This window comes from Acinonyx jubatus, chromosome C1 (genome assembly GCF_027475565.1).
Source record: "Acinonyx jubatus isolate Ajub_Pintada_27869175 chromosome C1, VMU_Ajub_asm_v1.0, whole genome shotgun sequence".
Classification (NCBI taxonomy): Eukaryota; Metazoa; Chordata; class Mammalia; order Carnivora; family Felidae; genus Acinonyx; species Acinonyx jubatus.
In genome coordinates, this window is record NC_069381.1 from 87,034,257 (window position 1) to 87,052,554 (window position 18,298).

Sequence of the window (18,298 nt, forward strand, 5' to 3'; positions counted from 1 at the left end):
GTTTTTTTATATATTTTGGATTAGCCATTATCAGATAGGTCATTTGCAAATATCTTCTCCCATTCAGTAGGTTGTCTTTTAGTTTTGTTGATTGTTTCCTTCACTGTGCAGAAGCTTTTTATTTTGATGCAGTCCCAATAGTTTATTTTTGCTTTGTTTCCATTGTCTCAGGAGACATTATCTGGAAACATGTTTCTATGGCCAGTGTCAGGGAAATTACCACCTCTCTTCTAGGATTTTTATGGTTTCACCTCTCACATTTATGTCTTTCTTCCATTTTGAATTTATTTTTGTTCACAGTGTAAGAAAGTGGTCCAGTTTCAGTCTTTTGCATGTACTTGTCCAGTTTTCCTAACACCATTTGTTGAAGAGACTTTTTCCCATTGCATATTCTTGCCTGCTTTGTTGAAAACTAATTGACCATTGGTTCATGGGTTGATTTCTAGGTTCACTATTCTGTTCCATTGATCTATGTATCTTTTTTTTTTTTGTGCCAGTACCATAATATTTTGACCACTTTATAATATAATGAGAAGTCTGGAATTGTGATGCCTCCAGTTTTGCTTGTATTTCTCAAGATTTCTTGGGCTATTTGGGGTCTTTTGTGGTTCCATACAAACTTTAGGATTGTTTGTTCTAGTTCTGTGAAAAATGCTGGTGGTATTTTGATAGGGATTGGATTAAGTGTGTAGATTGCTTTGGGCAGTATAGACATTTTAACAATATTTGTTCTTCTAATCCATGAGCATGAACTCTTTCCATTTCTTTATGCTGCCTTCAATTTTTTTCTTCAGTATTTTATAGTTTTCAGACTGTAGGTCTTTTACCTCTTTGGTTAGGTTTATTACTAGGTATCTTATTGTTTTTGGTGCAATTGTAAATGGGATTGATTCCTTAATTTCTCTTTCTGCTGCTTCATTATTGATGTATAGAAATGTGACAGATTTCTATAGATTGATTTTATATCCTGTGACTTTACTAAATTCATGTATTAGTTCTAGTAGTTGTGTGTGTGTGTGTGTGTGTGTGTGTGTGTGTGTGTGTGTGGAGTCTTTTGGGTTTTCTATATAGAGTATCATGTCATCTGCAAATAGTAAAAGTTTGATTTCACTATTCCTTACTATTGGATACTATTGGATACTATTCACTACTTCCTTACCTATTTGGATACCTTTCATTTCTTTTTGTTGTCTGATTGCTATGGCTAGGACCTTTAGTATCACATTGAATAAAAGTGGTAAGAGTGGACATCCTTGTCTTGCTCCTGGCCTAAGGGGAAAGGCTCTCTCTTTTTCCCCATTGAGGATGATGTTAGCTAGGGGGTTTTCATATATGGATTTTATTATATTGAGGTATGTTCCCTCTAAACCTACTTTGTTGAAAATTTTTATCATGAATGGCTGCTGTACTTTGTCAAATGCTTTTATGCTTCTTTTGAAATTATCATATCATTCTTATATTTTCTCTTATTGATGTGATGTATCACATTGATTGATTTACAAATATTAAAACACTCTCACAACACAGAAATAAATCCCACTTGATCATGGTGAATGTTTTTTTTAATGTATTGTTGGATTTGGTTTGCTATTATTTTGTTGAGGATTTTTGCATGCATGTTCATCAGAGATATTGCCCTGTAGTTCTTTCTCTCTCTCTCTCTCTCCCTCTCTCTCTCTCTCTCTCTCTCTCTCTCTCTCTCTCTGTGTGTGTGTGTGTGTGTGTGTGTGTGTGTGTGTGTGGTATCATTATCTGGTTTTGGCATCAGGACAATGCTGGCATCATAGAATGAATTTGGAAGTTTTCCTTCCGTGTCTATTTTTTGGAGTAGTTGAGAAGAATAGGTATCGACTCTTCAAATGTGTGGTAAAATTCGCCTGTGAAGCCATTTGATCCTGGACTTTTGTTTGTTGGGAGTTTTTTGATTACTGATTCAATTTCTTTGCTGGGAAATAGTCTGTTAAAAATTTATATTTGAAAATCTCTTGTTTCAGGTTTGGTAGTTTATATGTTTCTAGAAATTTATCCATTTCTTCCAGGTTGTCCAATTTGTTGGCATATATTTTTTCATAATATTATCTTAATATTGTTAGTATTTCAATGGTGTTTGTTGTTATTTCTCCTTTTTCATTTGTGATTTTATTTATTTTGGTTATTCCTCTTTTTTTTTCTTGATGAGTCTGGCAAGATGTTTACCAATTTTCTTGATTTTTTTCAAAGAACCAGCTCCTAGTTTCATTGATCTGTTCTATTTTTTTTAGTTTCTGTATCACTTATTTCTGCTGTAATCTTCATTATTTCCTTCCTTCTGTTGTTTTTAGGTTTTATTTATTGTTCTTTTTCTGGCTCCTGTAGGTGTAAGGTTAGGTTGTTTGAGACTTTTCCTGCTGATTGAAGTAGAACTGTAATACTATAAACTTCCCTTTTAGAGCCTCCCAAAGATTTCGAACCACTGTGTTTTCATTTTCATTTTTTTCCAGGTACTTTTTTATTTCTTCTTTTACTTCCTGGTTAATCCATTCATTGTTTAATAGCATGTTATTTAACCTCCATATATTTGTGGTCTTTTCAGATTTTTTCTTGTATTCGACTTTTGGTTTCATACTGTGGTGGTCAGAAAAGATGCATGTATGACTTTCATCTTTTAAAATTTGTTGAGGCATCTTTTGAGGCCTAATATGTGATCTATTCTGGAGAATATTACATGTGCACTTGAAAAGAATGTGTATTCCACTGTTTTAGGATGGAAAGTTCTGAATATACCTGTTAAATTCATATGGTCCAGTGTGTTATATAAAGCCATTATTTCCTTGTTGATTTTCGGTTTAGAGAATCTGTCCATTGATATAAGTGGGGTTAAGGTCCCCTACTATTATATTATTGTTGATTAATTCCTTTATCTTAATTCCCCTGTTAGGTGTATAAATATTTACAATTGTTATCTTCTTGTTGGATTGTCCCTTTTATTATATAGTATCCTCTGTATCTCTACAGTCTTTGTTTTAAAGTTTATTTTGTTCAATATATGTATTGCTACTTTTTCTTTTGACATCCATTTGCATGATAAATGTTTTTCCATCCCCTTTCTTTTTTTATTATTTTAATTTTTTTTAACATTTATTCATTTTTGAAAGACAGAGAGAGACAGAGCATGAATGGGGGAGGGACAGAGAGAGAGGGAGACACAGAAACAGAAGCAGGCTCTAGGCTCCGAGCTATGAGCACAGAGCCCGATGCAGGGCTTGAACTCACAGACCGTGAGATAATGCCCTGAGCCCAAGTCAGCCACTTAACTGACTGAGCCACCCAGGTGCCCCTATATGCCCTTACTTTCAATCTGCATGTGTGTTTAGGTAGAAAATGAGTTTCTCGTAGGGAGCAATAGATGGGTGTTATTTTATCCATTCTGTCACCCCTATGTCTTTGATTGAAACATTTAGTCCATTTACATTCAAAGTAACTATTGATAGATATATATATTTATTGCCTGCCATTTTATTACTTGTTTGTGGTTGTTTCCAAAGATTTTCTCTGGTCCTTTCTTGTCCTTTTCTCTTTCATAGTTTGTTGGTTCCCTTCAGTAATATATTTGAATTTTTTTCTCTTTATTTTCGTGTATTTGTTAGTGGTTTTTGACTTGTGGTTACAATTAGGTTTGTAATAACATCTTCCACATATAGCAGTCTATACATTTTTTAAATTTTCTTAATGTTTATTCATTTTGGGGAGCATGAGTCACGTAGGGGCAGAGAGAGAGGGAGACACAAAACCCAAAGTAGGCTCCAAGCTCCCAGCTGTCAGCACAGAGCCTGATGCAAAGCCCGCACCCAAAACCCAGAGAACATGACCTGAGCCAAAGTCAGACACTTGACCAACTCAGCCACCCAGGTGCCCCATAGTAGTCTATATTATGTTGATAGTTGCTTAAGTTTGAACCCATTCTTTACTCCTCTCCTCCCCATATTTTAGGTATATGGTGTCAGATTTGCATCCTTTTGTTTTGTGAGTTCCATGATGGAGTTTTTAACCAAAATACTCATTTTTCACTCCTTTGTGTTTCCTACCTTCATACTGTCATTTTTGTTCTTTCCTTTCCACTCTAACAGTCCTCTTTAATATTTCTTGCAGGGCTGGTTTAATGATCAAGAATTCTTTTAACTTTTGTTTGAGAAACTCTTTATCTCTCCTTCTCTTCTGAATGATAGCCTTGCTGCATAAAGTACTCTTGGCTGCAGGTTTTTCCCATTCAGTACTTTGAATACATCTTGTTGCTCCTTTCTGGCTTGCAAAGTTTCTGCTGAAAAATCTGCTGATAGCCTTATGGGATTTCCTTTTTGTGTAACTGTCTTCTTTTGTCTTCTTCTTTTTTTTAATGTTTATTTTTTTTGGGGGGGGAAGGGCAGAGAGAGGGAGACAGAGGTCTAAAGTGGGCTTTGTGCTGATAGCAGAAAGCCTGATGTAGGGCTCAAATTCATGAACTGTGAAGTTGGACGCTTAACCAACTGAACCACCCAGGTGCCCGTGTCTTGCTTCTTTTAATATTTCTTTCTTTATCACTATATTTTTCCATTTTACTCACAATATGTCTTGGTGTGGGTCTGCTTTTGTTGGGGGTTCTCTGTGTCACTTGGATCTGAATATATGTTTCCTTCCTCAGATTAGGGAAGTTTTATTTCTTCAAATAAACTCTCTGGTCCTCTTTTCTTTCTCTTCTTCTTCTGGACATTCGATTGAGTCATTGAATTCCCTAACTATTCTCATTTTGCAAAATTATTTTTCTCTCTTTTGTTCAGCTTGATTACTTTCTATTACTGTCTTCCAATCATTAATTCATTCCTCTGCTTCTTCCAGTCTGCTGTTCCCTCCATCAAGTGTGTTTCTCATTTAGTTTATTGAGTTCTTTATTTCTATTTCCTTCCTTATCTTTGTTTTAATGGTCTCACTGATGTCCTCCACTGTTTTTTAAAGTCCAGTGAGGACATTTAGGATCATGTACTTTAAATTCCCCATCAGGCATGTTACTAATATCTGATATCCTTTGGTTAGATCTCCAGCCATGGCCTTATTTTGTTATTTCATTTGGGACAAATTCCTCTGTCTTCTCATTTTGTCTAAGTCACTGTGCCTGTTTCTGTGTGTTAGAGAAGTCAGCTATACCTCCTGTTCTTGAGGGTAATGGATTTATGAAGAAGAGGTCTTAGAGTGCCCTGCAGTATAGTGTTCCTTGTTCCCCAAGGACTGGTGCTTCCAGAAGTATATCCAGTTGTGCTGTGTGCACTCTGCTGTTGTGTCATGGCTGCTTTATCCTTCAGGTCAGTCACCAACAGAGGTTCTTTGACTGTTGTGGGCAGTATTTGGTCCCTGGCCTAAATGTGGCATATTTTAACTAGGTGGGCCCTGGTCTGCTTGTGAAATGAGACCTGCTGCTGGAACCAAGATCCTGAAAAACTCTAAGGTCAGGATATGCAGTGTTGGCAGGGGTATGGGCCAATCTTCTGGGGATGGGGGTCCACAGTAAAGGGACTGAGGCATGCATGACAAAGAAGGGTGTTTCTTACAGAACATGGTGTGGGGTGGGGGTGTATGCAAGTTAGGTAGGGAGAGCCAGCACTGCACTGGTTCCTGCAGGTGATTCTGTGTTTATGCTGAAGGGCAGATAGAGGGAAAAGGCCTGTCAATTCCTTTATTCCTGGAGTGTTCTCTCTGTGAATGCTGCCTCTCTGGGAAACACTCCAAGATGAGCAAGATGGGCCACTCTGTGCCCCAAGCATAGAACATAGAACAGATGACTGTTTCTATGTTGTATGTCTATGTGCTGTTTGCCTGCCTTCTTTCTAAGAGCAGTCCCAATGTCCTCCAAGCTCTCTTAGAGCCAAGCACACTGACCTTTAAAACTCCAGGCTTTAAGCCCTGCAGGTTGCAGGAACTTACAAAATTCAGGGTCTCTCACTTTCCAAGCCAATTTGCTATGGAGATTCATTTTCCCCATGCACTCTCTTGTGTGTTAGTCTATCTCTCAAGCTTCTCCATAACCATGGATCCCTCCTCACCACAGTGACCACAATCCATTTCTCTCCCAAGCCCATCTCTGCACTTCCTACCTTCTTCAATGTGGCCTCTTTTCTACCTGTAATTGTGGTGTTTGTTCTTCCAGTCTTCAGATCAATTTCTGGGATAGATAGTATGCTTTGATAGTTACATAATTGCATTTGTGGGATGAGGCCAACCTAGGGTCCTCCTATTCCTCTGCTATCTTCCCCTCCCCAAATATACTCTTATTATAAGACTAATATATAATATAACATATATTCTTCAGTATGTATATAAAGCAAATTTAAAATCTTATAAATAAAAGCTATATATCCACATAGAGAAAAATACTTATTTTGAGGAATTGGCTCATGTGAGTATGGAGGCTGTAAAGTCCCATGATTTTCCTTCTGTCAGCTAGAGATCCAGGAACGCTGGGTATATAAATCACTCCAAATGTGAGTGTCTGAGAACCAGAGAGGTAATGGTATAATTCTCAGTAAAGGCCAGAGGTGAGGTATTCCAGCTCAATAGTAAGGCAGGAAAAAAAGGGACAGACTCTTTCACCATATACTTCATGTTCCATTCAAGCTCTCAAGGGATTGTATGATGCTCACCAATATTAGACTAGGCAAACCACTTTACTGAGTACACCACATCTAATGCTAATCACATCTAAAACCACCGTCAGAGACAAACCAAGAAATAATGTTTAACCTGGGCATCCTGTGGCCAGTCAAGTTGACTCATAAAATCAACCATCAGAGTGTATTTTTATTCATAATAGAATTTGCTTTGCTATGGTTAAAAAAAATAATAACCCTAAACTATCAGTGCATTAACATAATAAAAGATATTTCTTAATTATGGAAAGTTTGGTGGGAGTCAAGTAATTTTGTAAGGCAGTTGTCATTTAAATGGTGACTGTGTATTCTGTTATGTTTACCTGTCTACTTATGTTTACCTTATCTCTATAATCTCAATGTGTGGTCCCCATGATCACTGCTTTCACATCTACTCTTCCATGCTATGGTCTGGAATTGACACATGTTGCTTTCACTAACAGCCCATTGACCAGAATGAACTGCATAGTCATACCTAAGAACAAGGGAGTTGGGAAATGAAGAACACATGGAATAATTGTTGAGCCTTTTTGTGTCTGCTGAAGGGGCAAGGACAAAAGTAGAATGGCCATAAGGCCACTGCAATTTCAGAAAGTTCATGGTGGCTTTAACAAGGGTGGTAACAGTGGGGATGGAGAAAAATGGTCCAATTTTTGATACATTTTGAAGGTACAATAAGGGTTTGTTGAATGGAAAGTCATGGGGTATAAAAGATAAAGAGAAATCAAAAGTAACTGAGATGGAAAAAACTTGAGAGTTTTAAAGAATATCAAGAGCTCAGTTTTATTTATTTATTTATTTTACTTATTTTTGAGAGAGAGAGAGAGAGAGGGAGCAAGTATGGGAGGGGCAGAGAGAGGGAGAGAGAGAATCCCAAGCAGGCTCAGTGCTCTCAACATGGAGCCCGATGTGGAGCTTGAACCCATGAACTGTGAGATCATGACCTAAGCTGGAATCAAGAGTCAGACATTTAACCGACTGAGTCACCCAGGAGCCCCAAGAGCTCAGTTTTAAACAAGTTATGTTTTTGATGATTATTATATAACATGGAGGAGGTATCAAAGCAAGCTTAGATATAGGAAAGAGGTATAGGCTGGAGATATTAAATTAGGAGGCATCAATATATGGATGGTTTTAAAAGCCATGAAACTTGATAAATTACCTATAGGATGGGTAGAGTAAAAAGAAACTCCATCATTTGGAGGTCAGGGAGATAAGGAGGAACCAGCAAAAGAAACAAAGAGAGTGATCAGAATGACTGAGGGAAAACATTGCAAGTGTGGTACCCAGTAAGTCAAATGAAGGGAGCTTAGTTTGGGAGTTGTGCTTTGTTTTGGTTGTTTTTACAGCAGAGAGTAAATAATTGTGTTTAGTGATATTGATAGATCAAGAAGCATAAGATCTGAGAAATTACCATTGGATTTAGCAATGTGTTGGTCATTAGTGACCTTGAAAAGGGCAATTTCAGTAGAATAGTGGGGTTGCTCACTTGATTAGAATAAACTGCTAATGAAAAAATTCAACTGAGTAAATTTGAAGATCTAATTGGCTTTATTCAGTGAATCACTTAATAATTAGGCAGCATCCAATCTAACAAGCAGGTTTTTATAGGTAGGGGGCTGGAGCAAGAAGTTATTAGCAAAAGAAAAGAAAGGATTGTTCCAGACAAGTTTACCTTCCCTTAGGGGAGCTTAGGCAGATTACCTCATCTTCTTTTCCGGGGCTGAGAGGGTGCATGTGACAGACTACCTAATTGATGCTTAAGAGAAAACTCTTGATTACTTAAGACTAAATTTCTGGGGGAGGTTAAAACTCCAAGTAGGTTATACATTAAGCTTTGATTTGGTGACAGCCTAAGTGAAACCATTTTGGGCCTGTGGTTTTCTTTTTAACAATCTCCCCCTCCCCCCACCATTGATCAGACTCAGTTTAACTAAGAGATGTGATAAAAATGTAAGGCATCAGCACCGCTCTTAGCTACTGCTCTATAATTCTTGCAATTTGTGTTTTTCCTTCAGTGTGGTAGCCATATGTCATGCGTAACCTCCATGATATTCACAAGTCATGGTTTCATTTAAGTCAGTCATTTTCTTGGCTTCTCCTCCAAGGTTTCACTCTCAGGAAGATCATCTGCTTGGTAGTTAGCAGTTACAAACATGCATTTCAAGTTTTTGAGAGGATACAATATGCCAAGGAGATTATAAGAATAGTTCCCAATGTTCAGAGTGCACTTCAAAGCCATAGTCCCCAAGACATAAATATAATCATGAATTCATAAACCTAAATCAAAAGTAAAAGAAAGACTTCCTTGAAGAAGTGAACTTTTTAAGCCAAGTGGCTTGCTCCATGATTTAATATAATGAAGTTTTAACTTCCCCAGAAGTGTTAATCCAGATACAGCAAGTGGTGTTGGCCACAGCTCAAACACCTCCTTGCTCAGCGGAAAGATAATTATGGGCTATCCTATTATCAAGAACCTTGGCCAGAGAGTCTAAAGACCTTTTTGGGGCCACCATTACTTCAGCAGATGGTTCTGCAATAATTAAGAATTAAGGAGAGGTTGTTGGTCATAGCCTCCTTTACATTTAGCCCTAACCAGGGAAATAGAGACCTGACAAACAGAAAGAATCCTAAATCATGAAAACCTCCTTAAGAGGTCCTTTCTAACTCAACAATGTAAATTCAGGGGAGTCAACAAATGAGAGATCTTATTTTGCTTGTGAAAAGTTAGGGCACAATTAGATTTTCTCCTAGCCTGAAATAAATTCTAGATTACCCCCTCTTAGCAATGGACTGGGAGATATAGATGATGGCATTATCTTTCCAGGCAAATGCCAAAGTACAGGAAAAGAAAACAAGGGGAAAGGGTTTCATCTTTAAAGTCTGCAGTTGATCCATTGTCATGGGCAGAATCAGTTTACCTTGATGTCACCTACTTCTCCTCCTTGTCAATGTGATTCAGAGGTCTCCAGTGTCTTATAGTTTCACAACAGTATCAGTGGTTAGGAGAAGTTGGTAAGGTCCCTTTTAGCTGAGCTCCAGAACTGTCTTTCTTTGATAATGTTTCCAGAATACCCAGTCACCAGGCTTTAGACTGTGCCCAACAGGTTCCTCTGAGTTGGGATCCAGAAAGTCTTCTATAACCTGTTGACAGGTTTCAGCATAAGACATGGAAGATTTACTGTAGTTGGTCATACTAGCATGAGAAAACAAGGGATCTACAGAAGGCTGTATGCCAACAGACATTGGTCTGCCTGTGACTATATAATGTGGTATGAGTTTATGCTTCCCAAAGGAAAGCTTCTAATAGTAAGACCAAGGGCAATCAATACCTTAGGACAGAGAAGTCCAGTAGTTTTGGCAAGTTTAGAAATGTTCAGTTTGAGGAATCCATTAGTTCTCTCAACCTTGTCTGATGATGGAAATGATATGAACAGTGATAATTCCAAAAAGTTTTCAAGATTTCCATTAAGGCTCATGTGATTTTTCTCCGTGAAGTAGGTGCCTTGGTCATCAGAGATCATGGAAGGTATATTAAGTAGGAAACACATTTTCTAGCAGTTTTTTTTAGCTACCATGAGGACATCAGCCTTATAGGAAAAGAAAGCTTCAATCTATGTGGAAAACACACAAAAAAGAACAGGAGCATATTGGTAAACTATACTAAGAGACAGCTGAATGAAGTCCAGCTTCAGGTATCCTAAGTGTCCAAAGGGAGGAAGTGTGAATCCTCTTGGAAAAAAACCAGTTTCTCCAGGATTATGAACATGACAGGTCAGACATCATTGGTAGACTATTTTTGCAATTTTATAAAAGTCTTCCCTTCAATGTCTATTAATAATTTGAGACATCTTGAATGCATGAGAGTGGTTAAAAAAATGTAAACACCAAAAAAATGGGGCATGCCAGGGAGCCAGAAAGAACTGTGCAGTCATCTTGGGTTTCCCATAGCCTTAATTTAATTTTGCTATGTTTATTTTTCAGAGAGAGAGAGAGACAATGTGAGCAGTGGAGGGGCAGTGAGAGAGAGGGAGACACAAGATCTGAAGCAAGCTCCAGGCTCTGAGCTGTCAGCATACAGCCTGACACAGGGTTCAAACTCATGGACCGCAAGATCATGACCTGAGCTGAAGTCAGACGCCCAACCAACTGAGCCACCCAGGCACCCCAACCCCCCATAGCCTTAATTGTTCATTTAATTTACAACTATTGTTTACCCATCTTAATTTCTTTGTTTTAGAAGTAGGCTGTTGCCATGGGCAAGGACATCAGCATGGTAAAAGTCTGGCATCAAAGGGTCATTTTCTGCAGAGGCAGAATAGACTTCATCCACATATGCCACAATCTTTATAGATTCTGTTGCTGCTGCCTCTGCATGAAAGTCAGCTAAAGCATTTCCTTGATACTCAAGTTTAGTCCTTTTAATATGAGTCTCATTTTTGATGAGACACTTCAGAAGGTAAAAGAATATTTTCAAGTGGTAACATACCAGGACACGTATTTCTAGGAATTTCACATAATTTCTAGAACTCTTATATATTTATACAAAAACAACATAAAAAAAGAATAGTATTAGTTCTTATTTGACAATGCTTCCCATATAGTTTAAAATATGAAATAAGCCTAGTTTATTAACAAATCCCTTGGAATGTTCCAGGGAAATTTCTAGAAAAATTCCAGTTTCTTCTAGGACTAAAAGACTTCACTTAGAATTTGATTTGGGGAAGTTTGTAAAAATAGCACACAAAAAACTTTTTTAGGTGCTGACCTGAGTAGTATCACAGATCATTATAAAACTTAATTACCTATTAGCAAAATTTAGTTTTTTTTTTAATATCCATTTATTTTTAAAAGAGAGAGAGAGACAGAGCACAAGTGGGAGAGGGGCAAAGAGAGAGGGAGACACAGAATCCCAAGCAGGCTCCAGGCTCTGGGCCATCAGCACAGAGCCCGACACAGGGCATGAACTCATGAACTGTGAGATCATGACCTGAGGTGAAGTTGGATGCTCAACCAACTGAGCCACCCAAGATCCCCCAAATTTAGCTCTTTTAATATTAAGAAGACTCAGGGGTACCTGGCTGTATCAGTTGGTAGTGCATGCAACTATTGATCTTGGGGTCATGAGTTTGAGCCTCATATTGGGGACAGAGATTACTTTAAAAAGAAAAAAGATATATACGTACATACACACACACACACACACACACACACACACACACACGGAAAACTCAGTTTTCCTAGGTAATCAAAGACCTGATAAAGACAGTAGACACAGGAAATTATTTTTTATAAAACACAGAATATTTGTTTTCTAGGCAAATCACTCAAAAGGTAAAGAAATGTTCATAATCTATTAACAAAAGCGGACCAAAAATCCAGCAACTTTGTCCTTTTAATGGAGAAAACCAAATTCCAATTTTGTAAGTTTACTTTTGATATTAAAACTTACTCATTCCAACCTCCTGACTGATGGGGTTTTAGAATGGTGGGGGTCTGTAGCCCATGGCCAGGAACGAATTCTTGAGACATCTTTGGTGCAAAAAAGGTGATTTTATTAAAGCACAAGGACAGAGGACAGGCTCCTGGGCAGAAAGAGCTGCACTGGGGTTATGAAGAGTGACTGGTTATATACTATGTAATTTGGGGGAAGTAAAGGCAAGAGGGAGGCCTCCAGAAGGACTTTCATATGTTAAAGAGAAAAAAAATATATGCTAAAGAGGACTCCTAAGATACCTGAGTCCTTGCTTTTGTGAGGCTAAGGTTGTTTTCCCCCTAATAAGGGATTAACATTATGACAGTAGGGGGTTCCTGGAGAAATGTTATACTCTATTTGCCTCAAGTATTTATTTGTCAATGGGCTGCAGGTTATAAAGAAATTTAACTTTACCTGCCATTTCCTTCTTGCCTTTGTTCCCCACATCACTATGGAGGGGAGGGTGATATTGGGGGTACACATTTCTAGACATTAGGCTATTGATAAGATTGCCTTTTTCTTGTAATTTACTAAGATATTTGAAAATTGTCCTGTATGACTGTGATCTCTATCAGTTAACTGTTTGTTTTCTTTCCTTTCCTTTGTTCTTGGGCAGCCAGGAGTACCTGAGGAATATCACACATATACCATGGGTGGGGGTGGCTATAGGGTGTCAGCTTGCCTTATGGTCCCTTATCACTGACCACATATAAAATTATTTTCCAAAGTTTCCTTTTTCACAAACTTTCTACAATTTTCTTTTTTATATTCAGATTTTGTCTATTTTCTCTTTAAACAACCAGTCTCATTTTAGGACAAAATTACTTTCTTTTTCCTCAACAAAAATTGCATCTCAATTTCTCATATCTTTTAATATCAAAAATACATCCTACTTTCTTGGTATGATAGGAAAAGATAGGATAAAATAAGCAGAGAGGGAAACTTCCTGAGGTCCCTTGGTGGGGAAAAACACGTATTTTGGAATAATGCTGCGAGTATCTGACCACAGTATGCCCTGGGGCATAAGATTCCTCTTAAGAATGTAACAGACACCACCCCCATAGGTTTTTCTCAGGAATTTGACAAAAGACCTCACTAAAAATAAGTAGATCATAAAACCTATGATTCACAAGGAACAGGTATGGCTTTAGACCACCCCTTATACAATGGAAATGAGTCAATCAGGAATGGACAACCCAACACCTAGCTATCCAGTCAATAAGAGTAGAACCTGAGAAGGAATAAGGAGGAAGGGTGTGGGGGTGGGGGGTGGTGGTGACCAGAACCTTATAAAACAAGGACCCCTGCCTATTGTCCATAGGTATGATGACTGAGCATGAGGCAGGCGGAGGGCAAAACACAAGCCAGAACCAACCTTCCCTCAAGGTGGGACATGTGTGAGGTTTACGACTGAGGTTTTATTAAAATGGTGATGAATGGTGTTTTGCTAGCAACAGCTAGCCCCTCAAGGTCCTGGAAACCTTGTTTCCAAAATTCTTTAGAGACTTACTCTATCTCTGATCTCCTCCCAACCTGAGGGTATATAATGAGTTACCCATCATGACTCCAGTGCAGCTCTCCCTGCTCATGGATCCTGTCCCCATGCTTTAATAAAATCACTCTTTTGCACCAAAGACATCTTAAAGAATTCTTTCTTGGCCATCGGCTCCAGACCCCACAAACCCCCCATCATCCCAAAACTTCATCAAGTATTCACCTTCGAATGCCCCTCTCTGTAAAGAGAGCTTTCCTACTATTCTTCCTTTCTAATCTTATATTCTAATAAACCTCTGCCTGCTGCTCATTCTGTGCCCACCTCTTCAGTTTTCAAAGCAGTGAAACAACGAATCCCAGGTAATGAGGTAAAAAATCCTACAACATAAGGAGATATTTCCCTTATTATTTCTAGTTGTTTTAATCACATATTAATTAGAATTCTTAACTCTTAGAAACCTTAATTTCTAGTGAAAACTAGAAGTAGGCAATTGTGAACCTTTATACCAGCATTCTTTACATTGGCAAATTTATGAATACATTTCATAATTTCCAGAAGCATGTGCCTTTTCCAATGTAGCATTAACACATCTGAATGTCTTAGTTTCTCTGTTATAAAAAGCCAAAAGTAGAGAAATCTATGTTTAGTAATTAACATTTTATTATTTTATTAGAAAATGATCCCAATATTCAACAAATTTAATTCATCCCGTAGCAAAACTTTAACGTTTCGAGTTACCAAGAAGATTTGGGGAAATAATTTTTAAAGTCTACCCAAAACGTTATCTGTTCAATCTACTCGTTTTTAACAATTATGTTTAGATTATGTATAAAAACTTCATAAGACACCAGATAAAATCAACTATAATTCTAAATTATTTTTGCTAACAAATTGCAAATGATATTACATGAATTTAACTAGTAAATAAATTTAACTAGTAGAATAAAATTTATTTATCAGAATTATATTCAATGTTGATAACTCTAAAGACATGCCTCTTTTAATTAAACCAGTGAATTTATTGAGCTAACTTTAATTTACTGAAGATTATCCCAGAATACAATGATGTAGAGAATAAAGGTAAAAGAAATATAGATAAAATTAAATCTCCTTAGGACTTATAGCCCATTGACAAGTACTTGGGACAGCCAGAGTGACCTTCCTCAAGGAGCTTAGCTGCTTCAATGATGATAAAACTTTGCTAGAGGCAAAAGACAACCTAATCTTAATATTAACAATATTAACCAGACCGCCAAGATCCTGTAAGTCTTCTTTAACAAATGAAAATCCTTTTGGAAACTTCCTTTGTCTGTACTTCCCCCAACTCCAAAGTATAAAATCAGCCATTTCTCACAAGTCCAGTGCAGCTCTTTCTGCCCAGGGGTCTTGTCCCAGTGTTACAATAAAAACACCCTTTTGCACTTTTCAAGAATTCTTTCTTGGCCATTGACTCATGGACCCTAGTTCAAACCATACCAACAAGAACCTGAAAAACATTTGGGTTAGTTTCTATTACATTTCTGAGAACTTTTATGTACACTAATTTACGTAAGTGCTAGTTTGTTTAAGCCAGTTAAACAGAGCTTTAGCAAATTAATTTTGGCAATACCATCTGGAGGTAGAAAATATCACACATCTACAAGACAGATATAGACACATATGAACTGTATGTTCAGATATACAGAGACCTTATAGCTTCCGTTTTAAAATTACTGCCATGAGGTGTGCCTGGTGGCTCAGTCCATTAAGCATCCAACTCTTGATTTAGACTCAGGTCATGATTTCATGGTTTGTGGGTTCAAGCCCCATGTTAGACTTTGAGCAAACAGCATGGGATCACCTTGGGATTTTCTCTTTCTCTTTCTCTCTTTCTTTCTCTCTCTCTCTCTCTCTCTCTCTCCCCCCCTCCCCTGTTCACATTCTCTCTCAAAATAAATAAATAAACTTTTAAAAGAGAGATAGCTGTTTAATAGCCTCTTCAGATTAGATATAAGTCTTATAATCTTTGTTTTAGGTACATTTTCTCTATTTTTTTATTAGACATTTGCAATGAATCTTCCATTGAAACTACTTTAGAAGTTTGAAAACTTTTGGAGACTTCTGCATGCAAATTAAAATAAGTATCCCATTCTATTTAATTTGGGGACTGTTAATTTCAAGTATTCTTCTTAAGTGATCTTATCTAATTATAATGTTTCCCATAATGGCCATTGTAATTTTAGGTTGTTTTTAGTAAAACTGTTCATCTTGCTAGATATCTGCAACTTTCAGGACTATAGCTCTTAGATATAGAATAAGCAGGTGTGTGCTCAACTCTCTAATCTAAAGAATCCTATTTCTTTAAGCTAGGCCTTTTAGTTAGGATTCTTGGAGGCAAATGCACACCTAAGAGGGATGTGCCATGGGGTTGGTTTTGGGGAGGTATTTTACAGTGTACCTCATTGTACAGATATTTTCTTGAAGCTGGCAAGTAACCGAGTGTCAGTCTAACTTATTCCATAACCAAGTTATCCTACCATGGGAGTCTTCTTGAGATGGCAAATACTCCAAAAGCCTTTAAATGCTCAACCCATGTCTATCAATGTTTGCAGCTTTATTTTTGGCTTCCAATATTCCCATTAGCTACTAATTTCTATTTAAAACACCAAGTCTCACACTAAATGCAATCCAGCTTAAATCAGACCCAGTCCAATCCCAGACTCATTCTAGTTCTCAAATCAGACCCTGATTCTGAACTCAGTCTGGTTCTTAAGTCCAACCCAGTCCAACTCTAGTTGGTAACTACCAATAATTCCCAATACAGACCAAACTAGAAAACTCCAGTAAACAGGGACTACAGACTGGAACTGGGGAAGGGATTCATATATCGCATTGTGGACTGAACCAAGGGTTGACTGACGATCTGTTACAGCTACTTTTAAGTCTAGAATGACTTATTAACTCTGGACAAAAAAAAAGGCCAATTAGGTCAGAGTTCAAACGTAAAGAGAGCAGAGCTCAAACTGAGAGGAACTCACCAACGGCATTTGGAAACAGCGAGAAAGACAGTGAATTCAACAAGGTTCATAGAGCACCATGCTTCTGTTTCTCATTATCCCTGAATTTTGATGGAGGTTTGCTTCGGATCCCACTGCTGCCACCAAATCTGTTAAAGAACAAAATTCAACTGAATAAATTTGAAGATCTAATTGGCTTTAGTAATTCATGAATCAGACAGCATCCCATCTAGAAGGTGGAGGGGAGCTCCAAGGAATTGCACAAAATAAAAGGTTTTTATAGGAAGGAGGATGGAACAAGAAATTATTAGCAAAAGAAAAGAAAGAACTGTTCCAGGAAAGGTTGCTTTCCCTTATAGGGAATGGTAGAAAGTCTTTACTAAGTAGACCACCTCATCTTCCTTTGGGGGCTGGAGAGGGCCCATTTGACAGATGCTTAACAGAAAACTCCTGATGGACCAGTTAAGATTATATTTCTTGGGGAGGTTGAAAGTATAATTACGTTATATATTAATCCTTATTTCAATGACTTGGCCTAAGTGATGCCATTTTGGGCCTGCAGTTTTCTTTGTTAACAAAACTGAAGAAAATATAGGAGAAAAAAAGTGGAGACAACAAATATAAATCCTATTTCTAGAAGTTTTGCTATAAATAGAAAGAGATGGCAGCTGGAGAGGGAAGTGGAAACAAAAGTTGTTTTTTTTTTAATTTGTATATTTGCTGATATGAAATGTTGGGGTTCAGTAGTGAATGTTCAAGAAAGAATTCTTGAAATGTCTTTGGTACAAAAATAAAGATGGTTTTATTAAAGCACAGGGACAGATTCCTGAAAGAGTTGCACTACAATTGTGAGGAGTGACTAATTATACACTTTCAAGTTGGGAGGGGGTTAGGGATAGCAGAAGTCTCCGAGGAATTTGCAAGCAAGGTTTCTAGGACCTTGAGGGGTCATTTACTACTGTCTAGTAAAACCTTAGTCATGAGATCCTTCAGATGTATTTCAGTGAGCCATATGTTTGGAGGGCTATTCTAACATATATCCTCTGCAGGAGGAGGAGGTGAGGGTAAGAGATAAAGGAAGTTTCCAAAGGGATTTTTATATGTTAAAGAAGACTTATAGGATCCTGGAGGTCAAGCTAATGTCAAGCTAAGGTTGCTTTTGCTTTTTGCCTCTAGCAAAGTATTAAAGGTAAGGCACTTGAGTTACTAAAGAAAGATCACCCTACCTGTCCCAAGTACTTGTTAATGGGCTGTAAGTTGTAAGAAATTTTAATTTTTTTTCTATATTTCTTTAGCCTTTGTTCTCCAAATCATTTACTTTGCTTTTTTTTTTATTTTTTTATTTTATTTTATTTTTTGAGAGACAAAGAGAAACGAGCATGAGCAGAAGAGGGGCAGAGAAAGAGGGAGACACAGAATCCAAAGCAGGCTACAGGCTCTGAGATATAAGCACAGAGCCTGATGTGGGGCTTGAACCCATGAACCATGTGATCACAACCTGAGTTGAAGTTGGATGCTCAACTGACTCAACCACCCAGGTGCCCCTGATTTGCTTTTTCAAAAAGCAAAATGATAATAGCATACATACTGAATGAGACTGGTTCAGAGTACCCAAGAAGGCAGGGGATCCACTTCTGAGGTGAGAGTTTGGCTTAACCAAAGAGAACAAATATAAGTA

At 37.6% G+C, this 18,298-nt stretch overlaps 1 long non-coding RNA gene across 2 annotated transcripts in view; it reads right to left on the reverse strand.

The window, feature by feature from the left end:
• The window catches only part of LOC113599225 (uncharacterized), a 72,378-nt gene that overhangs the window by 48,460 nt on the left and 5,620 nt on the right, over nt 1–18,298 (reverse strand). Inside the window, exons 2-3 of one of the 2 annotated variants that reach the window (XR_008295096.1) lie at nt 16,642–16,769; nt 9,575–9,797 (exon numbers count right to left, since the gene is read on the reverse strand). This is a non-coding gene — a long non-coding RNA (uncharacterized LOC113599225). The remainder of the gene's footprint in view (nt 1–9,574; nt 9,798–16,641; nt 16,770–18,298) is intronic. The other variant, XR_003419965.2, reaches the window with a different exon arrangement.